Below are 21182 nucleotides of genomic sequence, written 5' to 3' on the forward strand. Positions count from 1 at the left end.
CTAATCTCATATGAGCTCCTTCATTGATTGGTTTTTGTTCAATTTTAAGTAAGAAGATCCTCCAAGAACGAAAAGGCTGGTTAGCAATTATATCCATTCACTATGGAAAGAGATCTATCCCCATTTTTGTCTAAAAACCTCAATCACATAAAGGCTGGTTTTATTTGGCAAAAGTAACCATCAGAATATTTGTTAAACTCCATCCGCCCCATCACACGAGATTCCGTTGGGTTGAAGTATGTATGCAACATGTGCCCTCCTTATACCCACTACGAAATATTCCAATGGAGTTGATAAATCTGATCCCGTAATGTTTGTATCATGCTAGTTCTTGATATACCGTTAAAGTATCATCGTAACCAAAAGTTTAACTTGATGGTTGAATTCCATAAATATGTTTTATACTCAATCAAAAAATGAATTGCACGTAATAATAAAGTGAGGAATTGTGTAGATCCAATACTAATTTTTTACTATAAGGCAATCATCATCAAGTTAAGACATATCTATTTCGAATCAAATTATCAAGTAAAAACAAGGTAATTACCTTAAACAAAAGTAAAGACAAGAAAAGTTGACGAAAAGACATGATAGCTATACTTAGTTAATGACGAGTTTAAGTCATGTGAAAGGAGTTTATTGTTTGGTAGATGTAACATCTAATTATGTCTTGTCATTGTTTCACTAATCACCCATATATAAATCTATGATTTAGATAATGTTTGATTAGTCTAATCTTATATTTTTAGTATTTTGATAAGGTGATCACACTTATGCACTTAGTGCTTATTATAACTTATTAAGTTATAAGTTAAGTTTGATTACTTTTCGGAGCAATCAAGGTTGGTAAATTATTATCTTGTTGTACTTAATTAGCTAATTTTTCTTACTAATTATAGTACTTTTCTTCTGACTTTATGTTTATTGTTTAACATCAAAAGATTGTAATATGATCAATCTGTCTGTCGTACTAATCGAATATCGATACCGAAATTGGAAAATGATAGCACAAGTGGTTAATAGCGAAGGTGGTCACTACTCAGTAATAGTGATGTTGTATACATTTATTATATAAACAATAATTATATGTACCAAACTATGTTAATACTAGGTATAAACAATGATTAAGTAGCGTTCAATCCTCACCATAAGAACTTAGGATGGGTTTCAACATATTTTGCTCTCTAACTCTGACTGAATTGAGACGCAAAGACACATAGGATTTTGTCTGATATGTCTCAATGTGTATATTTTTAAAAATATTAATTTCGTACCAATTTTTTTTTATTATATTGGCTATTTCACCAAATGTGACTAAGTACTTTCAAAATTCACCAAATGTCATCAAGGTTTTTACAATTCACCAATTGCCATCGAGCTTTTAAAAAATTCACCAAATGCCACTAATGACTAACAGCCGTTAACTTCGTTAGTCATTAAGATTAAATCTTGACACGTGTCATAATATGATTGATTTATTTTAATTATTTATTTCAATTAATAAAAATAATTTTTTTTTCTTCATTTTCGTGGCAAAAATTGCTGAGGTGAAGTTTTGGGGGTCATTTTGAAACTTTATGGGAACAAATTAAGCTCGAAATTGACAAAAAATAACGTAAATGCTCTGTTTTGTGTGTTGAAAAATATTTCGATTAGCGTGTCGTTATTTTTTAACCATCAAAATTGATCGGGTAAGGTTTTGGGGGTCATTTGACCCTTTATGGCCTTATGGGTACAAATTAGGCTCAGAATTGACAAAAAAAAAAAAACGTAAATGCTCCGTTTTATGTGTTGAAAAATATTTTGATTAGTGTGTCGTTATTTTTTAACTATCAAAATTGATCGGGTAAGGTTTTGGGGGTCATTTTGATTCTTTAAGGAATAAATTAAGCTCAAAATTGATTAAAAAATAACATATATGCCCTGTTTTGTATGTCAATATTGTAATATTTTTCGGAAAAAAATGCAAAACTGGGAATTTACGTTTTTTTTTTTTGCCAATTTCGAGTATAAAGGGTCAAAATGACTCCCAAAACCTTACCCGAATAATATTCGTCATGAAAATCGAAAAAGTATTATTTTTATTAATTCAAATAAATAATTATTGTGTATTAATTTTAAAAAATAATGACATTTGTTGAAATAATTTTTCAAAGTAATGACATTTGGTGAAATAAAAATTGCATTAACGGAAAACTAACGTCCATATATCTTTTGCCCTAAGTCCATACATAGTCGTTGATGTGTTAACAAAAGTAATAAAAGAAATGTGTTCATGAACTAAAAAAGAAAAAAAAAAGTATGTCTTTTGCACTCACTTTATGGGTTGCACACCATTGAAAGCTATATCTTGATTGAAAGTCTAATTCCCCTATTAGTACTCTGAGAATTTATATATTCTTACTTAATGGAAAATTTGTCAATGACTACCCAGAAAAAAGGCATTTTGTAAATTATTACCCCTAAAAAAAATTGTTAATTACTACCCGTAAAATAGATTAATTCAAGTGACTGCTACCCTTTTTCCTAATCAAGCAATTTAAGCTCTTAATGATATTATTATCCGGCTAATTAGTAATTAGTTGTTTCTAAACCTTAATTAACTAAATAAACCCTAGAACCACCCCGGCCACCCTTCACCCACTATCGAACCTACCTCCTCCAATTCCCACCATGACAACACCCCTTCTCTGTCCCACCCTAAACCACTATCCGCCAACCCTTAAACCACCTCCCTTTCACGATACCCCCCTCCCCACCCGCGGCGGCCATGAGCCCCTTCCCCTCACAGGAAAACCTTGCTCAACCTTCCCTAGTCTGCTTCCACCCCCATTCCCCCCTAATCACCACCCTAAAGCCCTGAAATTGAAACCATAGAGTTTCAATTTATGGCTTTAGGATTTTTATTTTGGAACTTTAGGGTGGTGATTAGGGGGGGAAGGGGGTGGAGGAGGCTTAGGGAGGGCCTAGTAAGGTTCTCTAGCGAGGTCGAGGGGGATTTTTTGAGGGTGGGAGGGATGTTTGGGTGTTTAGAGGTGGTGCAATAGGTGGTTTAGAGGTAGGGTGGATGCCAGGGGGGTAGGATGCTTACCAACTCGTCGGCAAGGGGATGATGGGATAAGGGGATACCGGAGATGGTGGGGATGGGGTAAGGGGGCTGTCAGAGGCGATGCAGTGGTTGTTTAGAGGTGGTGTTAGAGTTTATTTAATTAATCACAGCTCAAATATAACTAATTATAATTTTGCTGGACAATGATGTCATTAAGAGCTTAAATCACCAAATTAGGGGCTTGTTTTGGGTATAAAAATACCCTTTCTACGTGGCCTAATAAAAAAGGGACATGTGTCCTCCCAGGATAGGTTCAACATGGACCACTCACCAGTTGACACGTGGCATCCCATTCAGCAAGGTGAATGGCGGCCTATAGGGCCAATTCCCGAGAAAGTCGCAATACAGTGCAGCCCATCAAATCTAGGTCAGAGTGACCTAAGAGAGGGAGCATATTTCAATGAACCTATAAATAGGGAGATTTTCCTCCTTTTCAAGGACATACTCATTTATTACATTCCTTGAATTCTCTCACATCAAAGAAAAACACCTGATTTCGAAATCCGAGAAGATCTCACTTTAACCTTTTTCGCACCTTTTTACATTTTTCGATCGGTTCTAACTTGATTGTCGGAGGTGAAACTCCAACTAACCAACCTGAGTCTCTGTGGTTTTGCATGTATTGGCGTTAAGAATTCAGTCTTGGTGATGTAACTCTCCCGAGGGACTAGAAAACCCCATAAACATTTGGCGCCGTTTGTGGGGAAAGTGCCTCTAAGATGCTTTCATAACACTCTGTACCACCTCCTGATCCCATACAGCCGCGATTGATGGGGAAGTCTATTCGGACTATGAGATTGACAATGACTTTGAGCTCAAAATGCATGCGGCCTCTCATGGGTCACTCAGAACAAGACGCATTCGTACTAAGGAAACCTTGGAGCGGGGAAGTGGCCAAGCAGGTCCAAGCAAGTCGTCTGGACAGCAGTCTAGACAACCCCAGACGGCAAAAGGACAAACTCCCATCACAAGATATGAACTCATGAAATTCATGACTAGTTTCGAAAGGGGGATTAAGGACCTGATCAACAAAAGGACGTCTAGCTTCAGCAAGGGTTTGTCAGCCAAAAAATATTCTCATGCTGAGAGGAACAAATCCTTTCAGGACCGACAGCCTACTCCACACCCGTGTACTAGGTAGAAGGCCTTGACCTTGATTAATTGGACTAAAGTCTGTTTGCCCGGAATAGGCCACAAGAAGGTCATCCGGCAATTCAGTCGGATGGTAGCAAAAAATCATTCTTTGATGCTCGACATATAATCGAGCAAAAGAGAAACCAACAATTGTCTAACTAGGCTTCCACGTTAAGCTTCCTAGATAGTTTCAAGAATACCTCGGCGAGGTATTCTCATTTTGCTCATGAGAGCCAGTCAATCGACAAGTCCGTCCATACCGGCCCTCAAATGATAGGCTTAGCTTCGTATTTGCCTCTAATGTCATACATGTCATATGGCCAACCATACATGCAGCCGACCATCTTTAGAGGACATGCGACATTCAAAGTCTAACCTTTGGAATGGGAGCTTTGTCTGCTGAAACTTTGTGAACATCCCTCTACGTTCACCAAGGAGAAATCTGAGGCGGCACCACCTGCCAAGGTTAAGAATATCATGGTGGGTACCTATGACGGTACCACCAGCCTAGAAGACCACCTCATGGCTTATACAAACCTCATGTACCTACATGGGTTGGATGATGCCAATTGGTGCAGGTGCTTCCCAGCTACATTGAAGGGTATCGCCCAACAATGATTTAACAATTTGCCGGCCAGATGTATTGACAGCTTCAAGAGGCTTGCCTTCTTATTTGCTTTAAAATTCTCGATGAACATCCCTACAAAGAAAACAAGTTTCGACTAGAGCACCTTGCGGCAGGAAGATAGAGAAGGGCTTTGCTCACATGTTAGGTGGTTCAATCCGGTGAGAATCAACTTCAAGAACGTTTGACGATGTAGCATACACAGACTTCTTCAAGGGTCTGAGAGATGGGTCAACTTTTAAGTTTGACCTTGTCAGAAAGAGAGTTTTCACTCTCCTAGAGATGCTGATAGAGGCGAAAGTCTATATATAGGCAACCAAGCTCTATTTGACCAACAATCAGTTAGAATCCAAGAAATTTGAAAAAAAAGGAGATTCGGAAATCTTAGTCAGCTCACAAAGCTGAAGAGAGTAAGAAGAGAAAAGAAATATAGGCGGTTGACGACTCTGATCAGCCGTCTTAGAAGAAAAAGAAAGAGTTTAAACCGTACGACCCTAAGTACGATTTTAACAAGGACTTCTACTCCATCCTCATGGAGATCAAAGACCGAGTGACCATTGAGAAGCCCACTGCTATGAAAGATTCTGCCAAAATCGGAACAAAAACAAGTATTGCCACTTCCATGAAGATATTGGTCATGACACCAACGACTAATATAGCCTCAAGTGGTTGTTGGACCGTTTGGCTTATCAGGGGGTGTTAAATTCATACATCCTCAAGTCCAAGGTTACCCTGAAGACACATCCAGGACAGTCGTCCAAAAAGACTGCCCAGCCTACTAGTAGTTCAGACATTAATAAAGAGTCGATCTACACAATAGCAAGCGGATTTGCTGGAGGGGGCCCTACCATCCGGGGCACAAAGGACTATCTGAGGACAATGGATGTCAACTTAGTTGATGAGGGTCAAGCGTGTACCAGCGCATTCCCTGAGGTCACCATTTCTGAAAAGGACCGGGGAGAAATTTACCGGTCGCATGATGACCTAATCGTCATCGAATGCAAGGTTGCCAACTAACTGGTTTGTCGGATCCTGATAAATACAAGTAGCTTGTTTGACATCATCATCTACAAGTGCTTGTCAAAGTTGAAGTATAATCCTGACAACATGCACAAAGTCACTCACCCCTTAGTTGGTTTTGGGGGAGGAGTCGTGCACCCAGTCGGTCGGATTGATTTACCCATTCGGTTGGGACAGAAGGGAAAAGGACGCCACATGGTTGTTCTATTCTTGGTCATCAAAGAGCTGACCGCCTACAACCTTATCTTGGGCTGTCTGACTCTGAACGAATCCAAGGTCGTCATTATCCCATCCCTTATGCTACTGACGTTCGAAAGGGATGACAGTTTTGTTGGCTCCTTGAATGGGGATCAAAAGACGACTAGGGAGTGCTATCTCTCAGACGTCAATCCCACGGCAGCCGTAGCCGGCCAAGGACAGGAGCCAGCCCCACCAGAAGCCAAAAAGAAAAAAAAAAGCTGATCAGCTAGTGTGGTGAAGAAAAAAAAGCAATAGCAATCACCAACTAGGGAATGGTCAGATGAGTCCCCAGATGGCTGGTAAACACGTTGATATTGCTCCAAACGACAGCCATTCGGAGTGTACTCTTAAGGTGGGGATGGTTGCCTTTGCAAAGTTGGGTGGTGTAGACTTGCACAATCTGCTGAAAGAATTTAAAAACATCTTTGCCTTTGAAGTGGAAGAGAAGTAAGGCATCATCTCAGATCCTAAAAGAAGCCGGTTAAGCAAAAGAAAAGAAATTACGGCGAGGAGAGAAGTCAGGCGACAGCTGCTGAGGTTAAAAAGCTGTTAGATGCTAGGTTTATTTGTCCATGTAACTTCCCTGATTGGGTTGCGAGCGTTATTCTTGCGAAGAAGCCAAATGGTACCTGGTGCATGTGTGTTGATTACACTGACTTGAACAAGGAATGTCCAAAGGACAGTTACCTGCTTCCCACGATCGACAGTTTAGTTGACTCTACAGCCGGGCATGCTTTGATAAGTTTCAAGGACGTCTACTTCGGATTTCATCAAATTCCTCTATGAAAAAAAGATCAAGAAAAGACATCATTTGTCACTGATCAAAGGTTATTTTATATACTGTGATGCCATTTGGCTTAAAAATACGTTTGCTAATTTCCAACAGATGATTAATACAGTCTTCATTAATTAATTTGGGAGGAATGTCGAGGCGTACATTGATGATATGATAGTTAAATCCAAGCTAAAGACGAATCATCGTACTGACCTCCGAGAAACCTTACCATAATCAGGTAGCACAAGGTCATGCTCAATCCCAAGAAGTGTGTGAAGGAATTATGTCTTCGATAAGTGAAATTACTAGATATATCAAGGATCACTATTATGGAGATAATAAGTTCATTCTTTTGGGTCGTCATTGTCTATTGCTAGATTATGATAAATGATCTTTGGGCTAGTCAAATAGTCCAAAGCCCAATAGATTGGATCCTATAAGGTCACACAACAAGGGCATTGGGTTAAACAAATTAGGGGTCCATTTATTCGGCCTCATGAGGACATGACATACCATGAATAGAGTTGGTTAGAGTAGTTGGATTAGAGTTAGGTATTTGGGTTTGAGATGGACTCTTATTTAGAGATATGATCTATAAATAAGATCCATGCCTAGGGTTACATAAAGTCACAATTCACAAGTCAGTAGATTGTGAAACAAGCAACCAATTCCCAAAAACCCTAAGTTCTCTAGGTGGCTCGTGGTGTTCATGGTGGTGGTTCTTGGTTGGTTCGTTCCTCTCCTCTCCGTAGAAGTTTGATTGAAAGGTTCAATTACGACTAACTAGCATTATTGGAGGTTTAATCTGTGCCCGTGGACCAAGTAGAGGAATCACGTTTGAGGTTCTTTATCTTCCATTGTTCTTGCTCGATCGCACGTGGAATCACGCTTCAAAGGTACAATTACTTGTTCATTATGTGTTATGCAATGATCTTGGTTATTAGATTCTTATGAATATGATTCATGAAATTCCTCTTAGAGTATCTAAATCCCTACAGTGGTCAGTTAGCCTATGCATGTACATACATTGAATATTAATTCTTTGATAGCCACAATTTTAATTCATTTAGGAGGGAGAATAATTTAATTATGGGTCAGTTATTATTTTAAATGTGATTTAACATATGGAATCATTAAAAGTTGTTTAATTTGCTCAAGAATTACCCTAAAAGATCCAAAAATTACCCTAATATGTTCGAAAATTTGAATCCCCCATACCCTAATTCGAAAATTTTCGAAAGCCTAAACCCTAAATTGTGAATTTTTGTTTTGGTTTTGATTTAATTCGATTCCTATGTGATTTATGATTTTAATCTATTTAATTTGATGTTAAATTATAAATTTTTCATGATCAAATTATTTAATTTAAGAGTTAAATTAAATTAGGGATTAGCTTCATGAAGAACCCTAATTTCAAGATTGAATATGATTTAATTTTGAAATTTATTGGACCACATTAAAATTAATTTAATTTTAACAAAATACATTGTTTTAATTTAATTAAATTAAAAAGGGTTTTATGTGCGGCAGTCGCGGCTGGGTGGCGCAGCCACGGCGGCTGCCGCTGCAAGTGGTTCGGAGGGAGGGTGGGGTGGGCAGCAGCTTGGGTCAGGGGTGCAGCAACATCAACGTCGTGTAACAGTTGCGCGACACTCCTGTTGTTGCTGTGCGTCGCTGATGTGCAACATACACCAGCCGATGTACGACCATAGTGGCTGACTTTGGCTTGCCACACCAGGGTGGCTGTCACACTACTTTTAATTTTTATTTATTTATATTTTAATAAAAATCATCTTTCAAAATTAAAATTAGAAGGGATAAGTTTTGATTTTGAAAAGATAATTACCAAAATAAAATAGATTAATTTGTTAAGTTGGAATAATTATTGAGCAAAAGATTCTATGTGGATAATAGTTGATCAAATAATGAGATTATCCCATAATTATTTTTGGATAATAATTGATTTAAAATTTTTTGACTGGCTAGTAATTAGGATAGAATCTCCTAAGTTTGATAGGATAATCTTTGAGGATAAATATGATTTATCTTTTAAGATTAAAATAAAAATTGATTTTATCTCATGCCTAATTTAAAATATACGATATTTTATTGATAGTCATGAATAATATATTATATTATCTAATTGCAATAATTAAAATATGAGATATTTAGATGCCATGTTTCCTTAATTGTGAATATTCGATGTTGTAGTTTAGGAAAGCATGATGAGTAATTTATTATATTACACTTTATAATATATGATGTTATTTGTTGCTATATAATGACTAGTATGGCTCAGTACATTACTTAATACGATCTGCGCATCATGATGTATTTTTGTAATCTTAGTACAGTATACGAACCCATAAAGTATTTTTGTAATTTTATTTCATTTTATTTAATTAGTAGATGGAATATAATAAAATTACTGGTTGCAGTTAATCCAAGAAGCCCATGAAGTGAAAGCCCAAAAAACGAGTGGATGCATGAGATCCATGATGGTTCAAGTGGGAGCATTTACTTTATTAGTTTTCTTAGGATTAGGGGTCATGTTATGTCTTGTTTATGCATTTAGTTTATTATTTATGTTAGATTTTATTTATGTTGATTGATGATGCACTAGTGTAATACCCAAATATTTTATGATTTCATATAATATATTTTATAGAAAAAAAAAATATATTTTTATTTATTAAATAACTTTCCTAATCTCACTTTTTTTTTAATTTAGAGTTCGGAAAGTTTAAAAACCCTATTTAATATCAAGTAGGACTCTTGTCACTTTGAGACTAAAAAAAAAAAGACTCACATCCATTTTCTAATTGCCGATACATTATTATATGCGGCTATCCATCTATCAAAGCCAAATTTGTTCCTTTCTTATTAGCTTTTATTCATTCTCTACTATCCATCACCTTAATTATTGCTTTAGATGATGATTTGCATGGTGTGATCAGTAGAAAGGACGCATGGTCATTGTAACTCCATCTATTTCTTGCCTTGACTACATGTATGTAGTTCGATTGTAATATGTCGAAGGTAATCACACGCAAATTTGGAGATGTTTGTAATTTATTTTGTATTATTATGTGTGATATGATTTATTATTTTTATTTTGTATTATTATTATTATGTGTAAAATTTATAATTTGTAATTCGTGTGATCAAGTTATATATATATGTATATATGTATATATATATATATATATATATATATATATATATATATATATATATATATATATATATATATATATGATTGATTATTGGTATTATATGGTTTGATTGAATATGAGTATTGTATTAATTTTATTGTTTATGATTGATTATGTTATATTCTAGGTATCTATTGTTGTTTCCATAGGGAGTATTGTTTTATCGAGGTTTTAGGGTTGTTAATGCAAAGTATTATTTTTGTGTTGAGAATTAATTAATTTTGGGTGTTAGTATTATTACCCTAAGAGTTGAGATATTTATGAATCGAATTGTTATGTTATTTGGGAACATGTGCCAATATTGAGATACTATTTATTATCAAGTTTATTATTAGATCGATGTATGAGATCAAAAAGGTTGAGATTATTATTTTGTTCTTGGTTTGAGGCTTGGCGTTATATATCTTAGCCCTTGGCATGTTGGTAAGAGGATGATAATCGTGAGTTAAGAATGAGATACAATCTTTATTTATATTTTTATATGGTCCCCTACAATGGGAATTGACCCGTATGTGGTCTGGTTTAAGGTGTTTTCTGGTTATTGAGAGTATTCAAGTTTTTATACTTGTTGGTTTATTTATTCGAATTACCCATGTCCAAGGCTAGGTATAGAACAACGAACATGACACACTTATGGGTTATATGAGTTGATTGAGTAAAGGTTTGTATTATTATTCGAGGTTTAATTGATAAAAGTTATTTTTCAAAGTACAATGTGTAATGTAGTTTCGAACTACATTGTTTAATTAAGCTAGTATTGTCAATTATTCAATTATACTCTATATTCTGATATGTGGTGATTACTCAGCTTTTGCTGACGTGTGTGTTATTTTGTTGTGCTACTTGTGTTTGCGGCCATGTCTTTTTCTTATGGGTGCCCTGCGACGATCTATTTTGGAATTTGTCCTTAATGGTGAGCAGTCGAGGTTGTTTAAGCAGGTTAATCAAGTGATTGTAGCTAAAGGAGCTCAAGTGTTTCGATTAGTTTGTTATAACGAGTTTATAAAGTTGTACAAATAGCTCACTTAGATTTCTTAGGTTGTAATTATTGGGATTTTGTAAGCCTTAACACTTGACAGGTTGTAGAGTGTGGCGGTGATACCTCCGATTTAGGTGTATGCTTCCGCAATTTTATTTAAAGGTTGTTTATTTTTCCTTTAATTTTTGTTTATTATTGGTTAGTAAATCGGGGGTGTTACAACTAGAGTTCACTAAATAATCACAACATAATAAATCTAGGTCCTAGTAATATTGAGGTTGCTTTTCCAATTAGATACCCAACAATCCTTCGATCATAAGTGATGGGTCGGCCTCAGCAAAGTGTCACTTGTTATCTTGGGTATTTTGGGGTAGATTACGTTCTACATATTTAATTGGTTATGCTGAACAAGGTTACCTAAAGCGTTTAGAACCTTGAAGCAAAGGGTAATAATTAAACTTGTGATGGTTAATTATTTAACCCAGAGTTGCAGAAATTGCAATCAGTAAAGAGTTTACTCACCTTGAAAATGCAATGCTTGATGATAGAGCCTCAGTCCAGTCAACTATTGCACAAATAACGGATCTTGGAATCATTTAATTCAATTTGGATCAATTAATATTGAATAAAATGTTTTAAAGTTACCAATTTAATTCGCTTATGGTACTTTAAATTTTATTAAACATAATTGAATTTTGCGTTTACTTACAAGTAACATGTTATAATTTTATTATTATATGTAATAATAAATTTGAGAAACTAAAAAGGTTAAAAGATAATCCATAAACCTATATTCCAATTTTGCTAAGATAGTTCTAAAAGGCAAGTTTTAAAAACCCATGTCAAATGTCTAAGGTTGGTTTTATTCAAAATGTTTGAGTAAAATGCCAAAACATCTTCATTTTGAAAAGTGTTTCAAGGGATATAATGAGATAGGAGGTACAAACCTTCTAAAAGACAAGTATAGAAGTCCAATAAAATCTCTTATCCTTCATACGATTAAATATAAGGAAATGATTGGAAATTTCTATGATCAAACGTTGATCAAATGACATTATTCTTCATCCATTTCATATAGATTTGGATAGTTGATTAAATTCTAGTATGAATAATGATTGAATAGACTTAGCAAAATCATGAAAAGTGCTTAAAGTAGTTAACCAAAACATCATTTTGAACCTAAGAGAAATGTTCTAAGTGGCTCAAATGGGAAAGGTTAGGTATATATGAGGATTGCATTAAGAGGTTATAGGCCAATAAATGCAAACAAGTTGATTCTTCTCAAACCTAGAACTACTTACATGCTAAAAGTTGTTATGAACAACAAATGTTTCGAATTAAATGGACCAATTCCAACTGATTAGAAACTACCTCATATAATTGAAAGGTAAATGAATGGAAATGTTCCAATTTAAGAAGTATACTATAGAAATTGATTTAGAATATTGCTACTTTTTGGACATACAATGTCTTGTTTAGTTCACTCATTAAACAATGTGGTTGAACTAAGGAAGAATTTATGGCTAAGTGAGAAATAAATCTACGTGTTTAGAAGCAAATGTTGCTACTTCACAAGTAGAATCTACATGTCTGGAAGCAAAAGTTGCAACTTTACAAGTAGAACTTATATTTCCCTTTACTTAGTAACTGCCTAGAATTAAATAAATATTATTTATTCTTGCCATTATCGAAATACTAATCAATGTCAGTAATGACTAAGCATTGAAGATTCAAAAATATGGAGTAAATGTTATTCTATACTTCATTGAGTCAAAATGTGTTTGAATAGCTAAATAGGTTTAAAGTTCTATATGATAGAAATAATTAAACATTTCTACATATAAATTTTCTCTAATATGTCAATTAATTCGAATGAGAATGAACATTGCATGCGGAAGATCCAAAGGGATGGACTTTCAATATCACTAGATTATGAATCTATCGATATATGTAATTATCACTCTAATTTGAAAATTTGACAAAGCCACCATTTAGAGAAATGATGAAGTGAACTCAAGGTATAACATATATCGATGTAATAAAACCAAAGGTTCAAAGGCTAGAGACGAACAATGAAACTTCATTTGTGATACAATCCTTTGCGCTTAGTTGAAGCGTAAATGTGAAAGTTTTGAAAAGTTCAAAAGTCCAATATGAAGTTCAGTATCAACCTAACAAGATAATGATTACATTACAATATGATTGTAATTGTGAAAATCTAAGTCAAGACATGTACTTGGCAACACATCCAATTTATTGCGATATGATCGTGACAATGAGAATATAAACCAAGACCTTGATAAACATCCAAGAGTTGTGAAATCGTTTTACAACAAACTATAACAAAAAACCTTATGAAGTGTTAATAAGGATCTATCAATCTATATGAGATATATTTTGATAATGGATGAAAATTATCTATCTTCCAACCATTATTAAGGAGATACACTTTTAAGATGAGCTACGAAACTAAATAAAACTACATACGTCAAATAAAAAATGTAGCAAGGCTTCATATGTGATACGGATAATAAAAGTTATTATAAAGTCTTTCTACAAAGCAAGGAATAATAGATTTATTAAATTGTTTAATGCACATTTGATTCCTATATAGAGCACGGGGTACTATTACACAGTTCATACTTAGCATAAAATGTTTGTTGCTCAAGTAAGTGCCCTTATGGAAGACATGTCATTTCCAAAAGGTCAAGTGGGAGTAGTGTAAATCTTGAAAGATTTCGAGAAAAGCAAAAAAAAAAAAACATGGTTCAAACCATGGTTGGTTCACCCTATGCAAGTGGGAGTATAAGAATTTCAAAAAGTTCAAGAACCTTGAAAGAGTTCAAGAAAAGTGAATTCGAAAATCTTGAAGAAATTTGAGAAATAATCGAATAAAAGCAACAATATAAGCATGACTCACCTCATGTTACAAATGACAATGCGTGGTCTCATTGAGTGTAATGAGAATAATAACCATGTGTCTAAGGTAGTACATCACAAGTGCACATCCTCTATTGTCGTTTCTCATCGAAACTACACAAATTAAAGTTGTTGTATAAGTTTCAATGGTTGCATCAAAAACCTACTATGATGACTAGAAGATGTAAAACTTAGCCAAAGAAATATGATTTCATATTGACTAATAGTTTCAAAATATTGATTTTGGAACACATAATTATGCAAGTAATAAAGATGATTTTACAAGTTATAACTCCAAAGTGGTTTAACAACCATGACATCTGAAATAGATTCTAAGTCTGTAAGCAAGTGTATAACACTTGATTAATTTTCCTAATTGGGTGAGACCCATTATAAGCAAAACAGACAAGGAAGAAAGTGTTTTCTAACCAAAGCAAAGAATAGGTAAAGGATTCAACTAATTCATAGTATGACTATGACTATGATTACGATGAAATCTTTATGTTAGTCATGTTACAAAGATCTATTAAAGATATTTTAGTGATTTCTACCTTATGAGATTTGGTAGATGGATTTAAAAACACTTTCTTGATATTGTTCATGGAATAAGATTTGTATATGATACAATCAAAATATTTTGAGAATCCGGTAATCCTAGGGATGCATAAAAGATCCTTTAATGGATTTAGTGTTCTTAATTTTGTGAGTTAATCAAATTGTGTGATGTTCATGTAAAAATAATGAAAAGGTCTTATGTACAATATGTTTAGTGGGAGCTATGAAGTCTTCTTGGTCTAGTAAAGAAAGCAATTATTCATTGTTTGAAGGGTTAAGTGATGGCTAATGCATTTTGTATGAAAAACCTTGAAGAGAATGATGAGTAAAGTTGGGATTCAAGATCTGTAGAGATAGGTCTCGAAGGGTGTTTTGAGCTTGGTTAAGAAACTTATATTGATTATATTTTTATAAGGTTCAACACTATATTGAAAGGAGTTTCAATCCCATATAACATGGCATGTTGCCTAAAGATTCAATACTTTGAGAAAGGTTGATGAAATTAAGGTTATGAGAGATGCTCCTTATACATTTTGCAAAGGATGCATCATGCATGTCATGGACTATAATCGTCTATTTAATTCACGTGTTTTAAGAAAAAATGATGATAGATTTCAATCGAAATCCAATGTAACGTTGGAATACAAATTAGAAATTTCTAAGTTCATTCCTTGCGAAAAAAACGAAGGAAGACTCTAGTGTATGGAGATGAATATTATTATAAAATTTAGAAGTTGCAAAATTCATGTTCATGAGAATGTATCATGAATTTTACTTATTAAATCCCTTCTATGATCAAGATATGAGAGTCATACTAAGTTCTTGGATTGAAGCATGTTATGTAATTTAAGTTGTATATGTTTTGAGAAAACATATCACATAAGTAATACATTAACTTGAAGAATTATGTTTATCAATCAATCTTATTTAATTATGGTTTTTGATATTAAATAATATGTCCAAAATAATTATGGATTTATAGGCTCATCAGGTTGATGACCTGGTGAATGAAACCCCACAGGTGAACTAAATCCATATATTATTTAAGTTCCTAGTTCAAAATCATTAAAGTGGACATAAATGATTTCAATTAATGGACTAGCTTGTAAGATTGATTGGATAGTGCAGTTTCATGGGCTATAGGAGCGTAGTGAAGCTCGATTAATCACATGGATATGCATGAATGATGCATGATCGAACTATAGACCTACTTTGAAGTTCAAGTATAGAGATTCCGGATATATTAGTGGATTCCTTTCACATGAGTGGAATATTGATACCATTCAATGATTGATTTAATTGTGTACACTCAAACGTCGACTCGTAACCGGAGATTATAAAGGGTGTTTCCTGGTTAATTCATGAGTTGAGTGGGAGCTATTGTTTCCACAAGATTGAATTGAGTCTGCTTATTTAGTTAGGAATGTGTCTTGGCCCTTAAAAGGGAGAATTCAGAAAATGCATGGACGTGCTCAAATGGATTACATAGTAATCATTTGTTTTGTGATTCTAACTCAGATTTCAAGAAAAGATTTGTAGATTAATATGAGTACGACATGAGATGCAATCATATTATCAAATCGACATACATTGACAACGAATTTGAATATTGCGCACTTGTCTCAGTCAAGTAGGAGATTGAAGGAATTATGTCTTCAATAAGTGAAATTACTAGATATATCAAGGATCACTATTATGGAGATAATAAGTTCATTCTTTTGGGTCGTCATTGTCTATTTCTAGATTATGATAAATGATCTTTGGGCTAGTCAAATAGTCCAAAGCCCACTAGAATGGATCCTATAAGGTCACACAACAAGGGTATTAGGTTAAACAAGTTAAGGGGCCCATTATTGGGCCTCATGAGGACATGACATACCAAATAGAGTTGGGTTAGAGTAGTAGGATTAGAGTTAGGTATTTGGGCTTGACATGTACTCTTATTTAGAGATATGATCTTTAAATAAGATCCATTCCTAGGGTTGCATAAAGTCACAATTCACGAGTCAGTAAGTTGTGAAACAAGCAACCAATTCCCAAAAACCCTAAGTTCTCTCTTTCCTCTCTCATTTACGGCCCTCCCCTCTCACCCCTCCGTACGGCCGGCCACCTCTAGGTGGCCCGTGGTGTTCGTGGTGGTGGTTCTTGGTTGGTTCGTTCCTCTCCTCTCTGTAGAAGGTTGATTGAAAGGTTCAATTACGACTAACTAGCATTAGTGGAGGTTTAATCTGTGCCCGTGGACCAAGTAGAGGAATCATGCTTGAGGTTCTTTATCTCTCATTGTTCTTGCTCTATCGCATGTGGAATCACGCTTCAAAGGTAAAATTACTTGTTCATTATGTGTTATGCAATGATCTTGGTTATTAAATGCTTATGAATATGATTCATGAAATTCCGCTTAGAGTATCTAAATCCCTACAGTGTGTACTTGGTGCTGAGTCTAGGAAGTTTCTCAGCTTTTTTAATTGATTAAAAAGGGGTAGAGGCCAACCTAGAGAAGATACATATGGTAATTGACAAGAAGTCACCCTGCACTGTCAAAGAAGTTCAAAAGCTAACAGGTTGTCTGGCGAAATTAGGGAGATTCCTCAGCTAGTCAAATGACAAGTGCCTCAATTTCTTCCAAGTGATCAGAAAGAATACTAGGTTCTAATGGGGGGATGATGTTGAGGCGGCCTTTCAGAAATTGAAAGAACATCTACACTCTTTGCAAAGGCTTGTAAGCCCTCTGCCTAAAGAGGCGCTCTACATGTACTTTGGTATTTCAAATCATGCCCTTAGTGTTGTTCTTCTTGCTGAGAGAGACGACATTCAGCTCCCAGTCTATTTCATTAGCCATGTTCTTTGAAATGCGAAACTACGGTACCCAATGGTTGAAAATTTTGGCCTAACTATTTTCAAGGAAGTCAAGAAGTTGAAACCTTACTTCCTAGCACATCCGGTTGTGGTCTACACAGACCAACCACTCAAGCAGCCAATGACAACTTTGGAGTCATCCGGTAGAATTCTTAAATGGGCTATTGAAAATGCAAAGTCTTGAAATCATTTTTGAACCAAGGAAGGCAGTAAAAGGCTAGGCGTTTGCTGACTTCATTGTCGAAATGATAAGTCTGACTGCCCTGGATAATATTGATCAGGTTTAGAAAGTGTATGTAGACGAGAACTTTATTATGATTGGCAATTGTGCAGGAATTATATATCAATCTTCTAAGGGGGACAAGTATGAATATGCACTACGGTTCAAGTTTCAGGCCTAAAATAATCAAGAAGAGTACGAAGCCCTACTAGCCGGCATCCGCATGTGCAAGGCGACAGGGGCAACTAAAATTGATGCCTGCTCTGATTCACATTTGGTCGTTAGCCAATACCATGGTGACTATGATGCCACCCATCCGGTTATGATTAAATATATGCAGGCGGTCAAAGCTGAAGCAGGACATTTCATGAATTTCATCTAAGTCAAGTGCCCATGTCTGAGAACAATCAGGCTGATGCTCTGTCAAAACTAGCATCATGCACCTCCTACGATACGCCTCGATTAGTCTTTTGGGAATTGATGGGAAAATGAAGTATTAAATAATATCCTATTGGAGTAATAGATCAAAGCTCAACCTGGATGGATGGCATTAAGGCCTATTTGCTAGACGGCACCCTGCCGGATATGTATCCATAAATGGTCGTAATGAAAAAACGTGAGGCCAACTTTGAAAGTAGAAATGGAGAACTCTTCAAGAAGGGCTTTGTGAAGCCTACATTGAAGTGCATCACCCCTTAAAAGGGGAAAGAGATTCTAGAGGACTTACATTTGGGATACTACGCCTCCCATATAGGCGGCAGGGCTCTAGCAGTTAGGGCCAAGGAGCAGGGCTACGTTTTCCTCACGCTTAAAGTAGACACCATAGAAATGGTAAGGAAGTGAGATAAGTGTCAAACATTTGGCAAGCTAATCCAACATCCGGCCACAGATTTGACGGCAATTCATATCTGATTCCATTCACCAAATGGGGCATGGATATCCTGGGCCCGTATACTCCTGCACCAGGCGGATGATAATACATTCCAGTTTCTATTGACAACTTTAGCAAATGTGTAGAGGCAGAGGCGGTCAAGAACTCAAGACAAAGGATGTCATCTCTTTCATATGGAAGAACATCATCACCCGTTTTTGGGTACCTATGTCTATGGTCATTGACATCGGCCCTCAGTTTCAGACGCCTATCCTCAAGAATTGGCTAGGAGATTAAGGGATCTTACATTGTTTTGCATTTGTCGGCCGACCCCAAGCAAACGGCCATGTTGAAGCTTTCAACAAGCTAATCTCAGACGGTATCAAAAAGTAAATTGAAAGAACTAGAGGCTTATGGGAAGAAGAGTTAACTCATTTCCTATAGGCCATCAGAACAACAGAAAAAGGGGCAACCGGTGAAACCCCATTTCTGGTGGTATATGGTGCGGAGGCCATCTTTCCTATTGAGCATTATTAATCAACCCTTCTAGTTATGTTATATGACGAATAATTAAAATGGGAGGCCATGCGGCTAGCACTGGACTCACTCCCATAACACAAGAGCAATGTCGCCTTACCTCATAAGATTACCGTCTGAGAATGACGAGAGCCTACAGCAGAAGAGTAAACAAGCGGCCCTTAAAAGTATGGGACTTTATGTTACGAAAAATGGAGGCTACCGGTAAGGCGAATAAGCAAGACAAGTTGACGCCCAACTGAGAAGGTCCCTACCGGATCCGAGAAGAAGTAAGAGGCGGAACCTACCAGCTGGAAACTCCAGACGGCAAGCAGTTTGCCCGAACTTGGAATGTAGACAACTTAAAAACGTACTACTTCCGAGACTTTGTAAATTTTTTGTAAATGAAAAGTCTATCAATGAAAAAGTTGCTATTTGTTTTCAATTTTATTTATTTATTGTAGACGTCTCCTAATGGGAACACCACCTGTACAAAGCTTAGGCGGCCAAATCTCACATAATAATATTAGGCCTGGCAAAAACTGGCCTAACCCGATAACACAACCCGAACCTGACCTGAAAAATAGCAGGTTAGGGTTGATTTTTTTGACTCGATTAATTAAATGGGCCGACACGAACTCGATCCGAAATTAAATGGGTTAGGTTCGAGTTGAGAATTCCAACCCGAAAAGGACCTGTGTAATCCGAAAAAATATTAATGGGTCAAAATACATGGTACATGTAACATTTTTGCATGAAACTAATGTACAAGCCAACTAGATTAGCCCAAAATTAAACCCTTTCCCAATAAAACCCTAACTATATAAACCATTTTCAATCTCAATTCCTGAAATTCTACTAGGCAGCCGTTTCATACTCACTATCTTTCTCTCTCTCTCTTATTACTCTTTCTAACCTTTATAGATCTCTTTTCTGCATACTCCTCAAGAGTCTAGAGTAGATCTCCATATCTCTTCAAATAGATCGAGCTCCATAGCTCCGAGTATCACAATCCGAAAAATAGATCGAGCACCATAACTCCTCAAATAAATCAAGCACCATAGATATGAGCGGAGTATCTCCTTAACTTCTCAAATAGATCGAGCACCATCGCCATTAGTTTTGATATTTTACTATTATTTATGCTTGTAATTTCAATTAAGTTCTAATTATTGTTGATTTTTAATCCGATTGTTATTTTCATGAAACGAGTATACAATTATAAACTATTGTTTTGTTTAATTGTTTTTTTTTTTTTGTATGTTTAACTCATTTTACATTAATACTTAGATAGTGGTTTATTGTACTATAGTTGAATGTTGTGTGTTTGAATCATATTTGGCTATTTGGAAAAAAAGGTTGTTCAAGTTGTTTTTCAGGTAACTTTTAGGTTAAAGAACTTGATTTAGACCACAAAAAAAAAGGTCATATCTGGTCATTTTCGAGTTGAACCGAATCTGAAAATATCAGGTTCGGGTTGGGATTTTCAACTCAAAAAGTTAAATGGATCAGGTTTGGGTTGGGAGGTTGTTGACCCGAAATTAGGTGACCCGATCACGAACCCGACCCCACCTGATCCGTTTGCCAGCTCTAAATTATATAATCTAAGTTCAAAATTTCATCGGCTAACTTCGTTTTTAACGACATAACGAGGCCAATGGACGAATAATGTTAAAATACCCAATAGTCTGCTCTAACACGAGTACGAAATTCAGCGACACCCTTTCGAGTAAATTTGTCGCAGAGAGCATCTCCTATCTGGGTGGTACATTGCTTTATGAACATATAACAAACAGCCCTACCGACAATCTGGATTAAGATAAGCTCACAGTTGTTTGACTTAATCTAATATGAAACCAAAAAAGCTAAATTATCGTATGTTATAAAACAAACGGTAAAAGGCTACTATTTCATTTAGAGGCTCCAACATATATATTAAAAACTGCCTGTTATTTCTCGAGGGCAGCAAAGGTTTCCAAATTCTATATAATGAGTATACGAAAAGTTAAAAAACTTAGCAGTTAAGAGTTCTTTTTAAACGACTTAAGGAGGCCAGTGGCCTGGTCAGATAATATTAGTACTTACCCGTCTACTCGATGGCAGACAATCCGCTTTGTTTGGGGCAATCACCATAGTGATTGATTGACT

This window comes from Chenopodium quinoa, unplaced genomic scaffold (assembly GCF_001683475.1).
Source record: "Chenopodium quinoa cultivar QQ74 unplaced genomic scaffold, ASM168347v1, whole genome shotgun sequence".
NCBI lineage: Eukaryota > Viridiplantae > Streptophyta > Magnoliopsida > Caryophyllales > Amaranthaceae > Chenopodium > Chenopodium quinoa.